This window comes from Myotis brandtii, unplaced genomic scaffold, assembly GCF_000412655.1.
Source record: "Myotis brandtii unplaced genomic scaffold, ASM41265v1 scaffold730, whole genome shotgun sequence".
NCBI classification, from domain to species: Eukaryota; Metazoa; Chordata; class Mammalia; order Chiroptera; family Vespertilionidae; genus Myotis; species Myotis brandtii.
The window spans coordinates 903,427-909,616 of record NW_005370887.1 but is presented as its reverse complement, the minus strand read 5'-3'; the positions used below and the strand labels follow the sequence as shown (position 1 = coordinate 909,616).

The window sequence follows — 6,190 nt, the reverse complement described above, 5'->3', positions numbered from 1 at the left end:
GTGGCTTTACTACCTGAGGGCTCCGCGTCGCTTGTTAAGGCTCCTCCCGGGCACTCGGGGATTTATGTCTTCGGGGCACGGGGGCGTCTTGCCTGGACCCCCTCCTCCACCCGCCCTCCCTTCCTTCCTTCCTCCTCGGCTGTCGGGCTCCTCTCTCCTCCCCCAGGTGCACGGAGTCGCGCCGCCTTATCTAATAATCCTCCTGCTCCTCTCGCCCGCGCCAGCGGAGCTGCTCCGCCTGGGCCACCGCTTCCCAGTCGGTCATGGTGCTGGGAACGAGGCGAGCGAGCGAGCGAGGCGGATTGGCAGTCTGTCGGCGACTATTTGCGGGGAGAGAGAGGAGAGCCGAGCCAGAGGAGGGCAGGGGAGGGACGTGGGGAGGCGCCTCCAAGTGTGTGAGCGCGCGGAGTGTGACTGTGTGGGGAGCCCGGGAGCCACCTCCCCAACAGGCGCCCTTCCGGGTTTCCACGCGCGCAGACTCTCGCCTTAACGCGTGCACACCCCTGCCGGCCCGTGCTGAGTTTTCATTTCAGGGGACGCCGTCTCTGACCGTGCTGACTTGGCTTTCCCCGGAGCCCAGCCTTGTGCTCCAGTGGAATCCGAGTGCACGGGCAGGTCCAGAGAGAATAAGAGGGGGAGGCTCACGCTCAGCGAAGGGATCCCGGGGATGCTGAAAAGGCACGGTCTCTGTCCTCTGCAAACCACCGCTGTTATCTTCTTTCTCTTCCTCCGCCCCGGGAGGAAATTGTGAGGCTCTTTTCACTCTCACCCAACCTATTCACATCCTGACAGGTCTCTCTTCCCTTCGGGGCTTCTGTCCTCAAAGCAGGTCACACCTTCCAGGAACCATTTACAGCAATCAGTTCTTCTGTGGGATAATGAAAGCATGGGCACTGTGACCCGGAGTGAAACTTGGGTTACTACACAGAAGGCCCTGGGCAACAAGGGAATTACAAACAGAACCAGTTACCACGTTCACCTGGTTTGACTGATGGCCCCCTGGAGAAAAGTTGCCAGTTTAGAGATGGAGAGGACTTCTGATGCATGGTGCTGTTGCATTCTTAATTTGTTTTCCCTGGATCCTCTCTCCCGTTGCTCTGTCTAATTTCCCAGGTTTACACTGGGTCCTGAACTATTTCCCATCTATCCCCTTCTTTATCTCCACTCCTATATACATACATTTATGTCTTGAGCAGGCAGTACAGCAGATGGAGTGCATTTAGCTGTGTGTGAGACATTTTTAAAAATGTATTTGATTGATTTTTACAGAGAGGAAGGTAGAGGGGTAGAGAGTTAGAAACATCAATGAGAGAGAAACATGGATCAGCTGCCTCCTGCACGCCACCTACTGGAGATGGAGCCTGCAACCCAGGTACATGCCATGACCAGAATCAAACAGGGACCTTTCAGTTCGAGGGCCAATGCTCTATCCATTAAACCAAACCGGTTAGGGCTGCGAAACATTTTTAAACCCATTATGTTGGCGTGTAGGACCATATCTGGATAGATAATACATCCTCAGTGTTAAGTTTGTACACCTGACAACACATCCCTTATACCTTAACTAGCCTCCTGCCCAAATTGCAGGATCTTTGTGATCTGGCACATTACTGTATCAGGAAAGTGTACAGGAATCAAGCAATCTGTCACTTTCAAAGTTGTGTGTGTGTTGGGGTAGGGATGTTTTCTAAATAATGTGATTGGCCATGATCTGACTTCAGAAATGTGAATCAATTCGGTGTAAAATCAAGGTGTATTTTTGAATGAGTGTTAGCAGTTATTGTGCATTTAGGCATGGGAACAACCCCGCTTTTGGGAGACAACTGTGGAAAACTCTTTTTATTTATTTTTTTCACAAATGTGACAAAAGGAACCTAAGAATATTTAGGAGGCTAGCGAGGTGATGGAAAGGTTGACAACTCAGTTATTATATCTTTTCTCATTATTAGTAGCTCCTGATCATTGCTGTCTTTGGGGTTTTCACACTGATTTTTTCTTTTCCCTGATTCCTTTATGTCTAATATAAAGAGTTTAGAGTCTGTTTAAGTCCATTAAAAGTGGTTTAAGCATATAATCAAGAATGGGCAGCAAGTTGGAACAAGTGGACAAATATATGAATAACATATAAATATAGGATGTTATAGCTTCTTTGATTAAGCATTGGAAAATGGATGCACTAACAAAGGATGTTGGGATTTAAAGTGTGTGCCCACATTTTTAAAAGCTATTATTATTTCTTCAATTTCACAGATCAGAAATGTCAGGTTTGGGGGGGTAGGTAGTTAACCTTAGATCACGCACAGGTCAAGTGATGAGGCTGGAACTCAACCTTGGTCTGTCTTACTCTACTGTTCATACTGCCATTCAGAAATCTTGGCTTAGTTGAAAATCTTAATAGTTTCTTTAGAGCTTTTGGTAATCATGAAAAAGCTTATCTATAATCTCTTGGCATTTTTCTATTGCAGGAATGTTCATTTCTAAGATTAGGTGAGGACTTAGGAAGTCCTAGCTAACACTTATAGATGAAAAAAAGTTAGGAAACTTTTCTACAAAGTCCTTATTAAAGAATGTCACTATCAATGCAAAATGGATTTTTTAGAAGAGATATTCCTGATCTGAACGTTTGCACTGAGCAAATAAATATTTGGTTTATTTAAGAGCTGTAAACAGAATTTTTTTTAAGTTTTGTACCCCTTTGAGGGTGGCACTCAATTATATTGGGCAAGTTTTGGGAGCTTTTATTGTTCTCATTCTTTATTTAATTTTCATCAATAATGATAATTTAATAATGACTCTATAGTCCATATTTTAAAATTATACATTAGACCAGATATTTCAAGGGCATTTTTGGTAACCACAACTGATTGTAATTTTCACACTCTCAAATTGTACCCATAATTAGTGAGAACCATGACAATCTGTTGATTGCCTTTATTCATTAAGGTATTAAATAAAGCCAACATTTCTCACTTAATTTTCTAACAATTTTGCTTGCCAAATAAAGTCTAGAATTTATATACACTAGACAAAATAAAACAAATGAAAATGTCACCTACAGCACATTCTAAAAAGTTGATTCATTTTAACTGTTTTGTATTTCTGTTTTAAAAAAATCTGTACTAGAATTCCCATTTATAAATTATAATAAACAACATTTTAGAAGTTATATAAATGAATTATTCTCTTTTAAGACTGCTTAATGTTTCAAGTAGAATTTCCCATGTTGCTACACGTTCAATGATACAATTTTTGTTGTGATAGGAAAACAGAAAGTTAATGACTCTTTCCAGTTTGTTCATTTTCATCTCTTATGCTTGCTGCTGTTTGCTTCCCAAGTGCATTTAACTGGCAAGTTCAATGAAGATTTGGCATTGCACCATTTGATGAAAGCAGAAAAATTAGGCTGCCAATTACATATGTGCCCCTTATGTGCACTGAATTCCCACCGAAGTGATGAGCCAAATTAGAAATTCTTCAGTAGTGGCACCAAAAAAGTAAAATTAGTGCCTAGGGAAAGTAAAGGAGGTATTTTTTTTCTTTCCAACCCTATTACTAGAATAAAATTCATAAGGTGTTTTAGAAAGTTAATTAACTTAAACCATTAGCAAACAATGTTTGTAGATGAAGAATCAGAAAATAAATTTAAAAATTACATTTCTTTTTTTTTGTCCTAGCTATTTTATAGTTTTCTGATTTACTTCATATCCTATCATTGTCATCCAATCATTATGAAGGCCATTTCCCCCCTTTGCTTTAGTCTACTGGTAAAAAATAAATGAAAATATAAATATAAATATAAATATAAATTAACATTCTGGATTTCTTCCATATTACTACAACATAAATTATTCTTTTGTAACAACTGTTGTAACATGAAAGCAGCATTTTGCATACCTTGGAGTGGCAGGAGCCTTTATTGGAGATGGAGGCTGAAACTTGCACTTGATTCAAGATCAAGGACTGATGAGAAAGCGTGAGATAGGAGACAGGAGGATTTCTCAGTTGCAGATCACACTCCAGAGAGTAGAGGAAAAACTCAATCAACATGGCATTAATTGGGGCTGTCTACTGGTAGACAGGGCACAGTCAATGAAAATTTGGATAGACTTATTTTTCAGGAATCTGGTAGTGGTGACTGTACTTGGTAAATTATCTTTTATGCCAGGTGTCACAACAGCAAGATCTCTTCATGTTCATGCTCTCTGGAGGAAACCAAAAGGCCAGGCAGGCCAACGAACCAGGATTTCAAACAGGAATCCTTGGCAGAACCTAAACCCAGATGACTGGATCAAAATACTCACTGCATCAGCTGTCTTTGATCTGGGAACTACAGACCCCAAGGATTCATCCCATGGGAGAAACATGGGATGAATGTAAAGGTGAATGAACGTATGCCACTGTCCGTGTTACTGGGTTACCAAGCTCCATGTTTACAAAGTGATCTGGGTCTAAGCTCATTAAATGGGCTGAGAGAAAGGAAAGCAGAGTGCATGGAAAGGCATTGCTTACCCAGCAATTGAGGTAGACATGAATTTTCAGGGGAAACTTTCCAGTTTAGAGAGCTAAAAAAAAGTTGAAGTGGTAGAAACGGGTACTGACAACAATATTGATGTTCTCTGAATTTACACCTCTCTATTTTTTTAAGGGAAGTAAATTGTACTCAAAATAATGTTTGTCAACATAAAGCCAAAAGAGTCTTTGTAATTTTATATAATTTCCTTATTTTTGTTTTTGTTTTCCAAATGTGATTAATGAAGTCTTTGGAGAATAACCTCAGGATTTCTCACCTTCATATGAGGTAATTTTCATGTCTGAATACTTGTTTTTTTTCTGATTACAATATTAAAAATATATCTAACCTGCCCTGGCTGGGTGGCTTTGTTGGTTGATGGTTCAATTCCCAGTCAGGGCACATACTGAGGTTTTGGGTTCAATTCCGTTGGCATGTATTTGGGAGGCAAGCTATCAGTCTCTCTCTCTCTCTCTCTCTCTCCCTCTCTCTCTCTCTCTCTCTCCCCCCCTTCTCCCTCTCCCTCTCTCTCTCTTCCTTCCTTTTTCTAAAATCAATAAACATATCCTCGGGTAAGGATTTAAAAAATTATATATATAAATCCCAATTAATTGGTTCATTTGTTGAAGTTTACAGGCTACATTTATCAAAGTGATTTTTTAATTGGGCTTTTAAGTTGTTCTATTATGATTGTCCTCAGGCATTTATGTGTTTGTAGGCATTTCATTAAAATAAATAGAAATTGACACATCGTTTTAGAGAAATTATTACTTAAATCATCTCTAAACGTAAGTATATTGATAAGTCTGAATCTATAATAATAAATTTATGTATAAATCACATAAATAGATCTATAAATATAGCAACACAAGAATTGTAACATAATAGTAATAGTACTCTATGCTACTTAGATATATAGTAAAAGTAGACAATGCTAGTAAAATAATCTAAACCATATTAAACCAGTAATTAAACAGGTTGGAAACTGGTCTCACCATCTGTCAGTTTCTACACTGGCAGTTTCACAAATGAGATCTCTTTTTAACAAAACATCACAGCAGGAGACACAGATATGTGATTTGTAATTAAAATGTAGAAAATGCATTTCCTAGTTTTTGTCATTTGTATAAAAGTTATCTCATATTGTGAAATTTTAGACTTATGAAGTTATGCAACATGGAAGTCATTTTTATTTTGCCAAATCCATACATTGTTTGACAAAACTTTAACTTCAATAATGAAAGTATATGCTGTCATGAATTAAAGTTATTTCTGGTTCACTCAGTAATGAGATTCAATTTCTAATTATCCAAATGTAGGAGATGAGGAATTATTTGTATGTTTTTATCCAGCCTTGATCTGCTTATTGCTTTATATTCACTTACTATTGTATTCTGTAAATAAAAACAATATTTAATGTTATGTAGTTTCTGGAAAAAGTAAACCTAAATTAGATACTTAACCCTGTAATGGAAAAGTTGCTTACATTTTATATCTGAGTGAATAATAGTTTCTCTGCTTTCTTAGCATTTACATACCATAAAACCAAAATAGGCGATGCATTAAATGCAACCATTGTTAATGCTATGTACTACTATATATTGAATAAATGTTCCAGAAATTAATAATGATGTAATTTGAGCTAAAGGCATATAAATTACAGTTAAAATAATACATTTA

The 6,190-nt window shown here is 38.5% G+C and overlaps 1 protein-coding gene across 1 annotated transcript in view; it reads right to left on the bottom strand.

The window, feature by feature from the left end:
* Positions 1-449, bottom strand: part of CCSER1 (coiled-coil serine-rich protein 1) — a 148,672-nt gene extending 148,223 nt beyond the window's left edge. The window contains exon 1 of the mRNA XM_005882624.2: positions 14-449. The gene's annotated coding sequence lies outside the window, so the exon portion shown is untranslated. The remainder of the gene's footprint in view (positions 1-13) is intronic.
* Between the last annotated feature and the right edge of the window lie 5,741 nt (positions 450-6,190).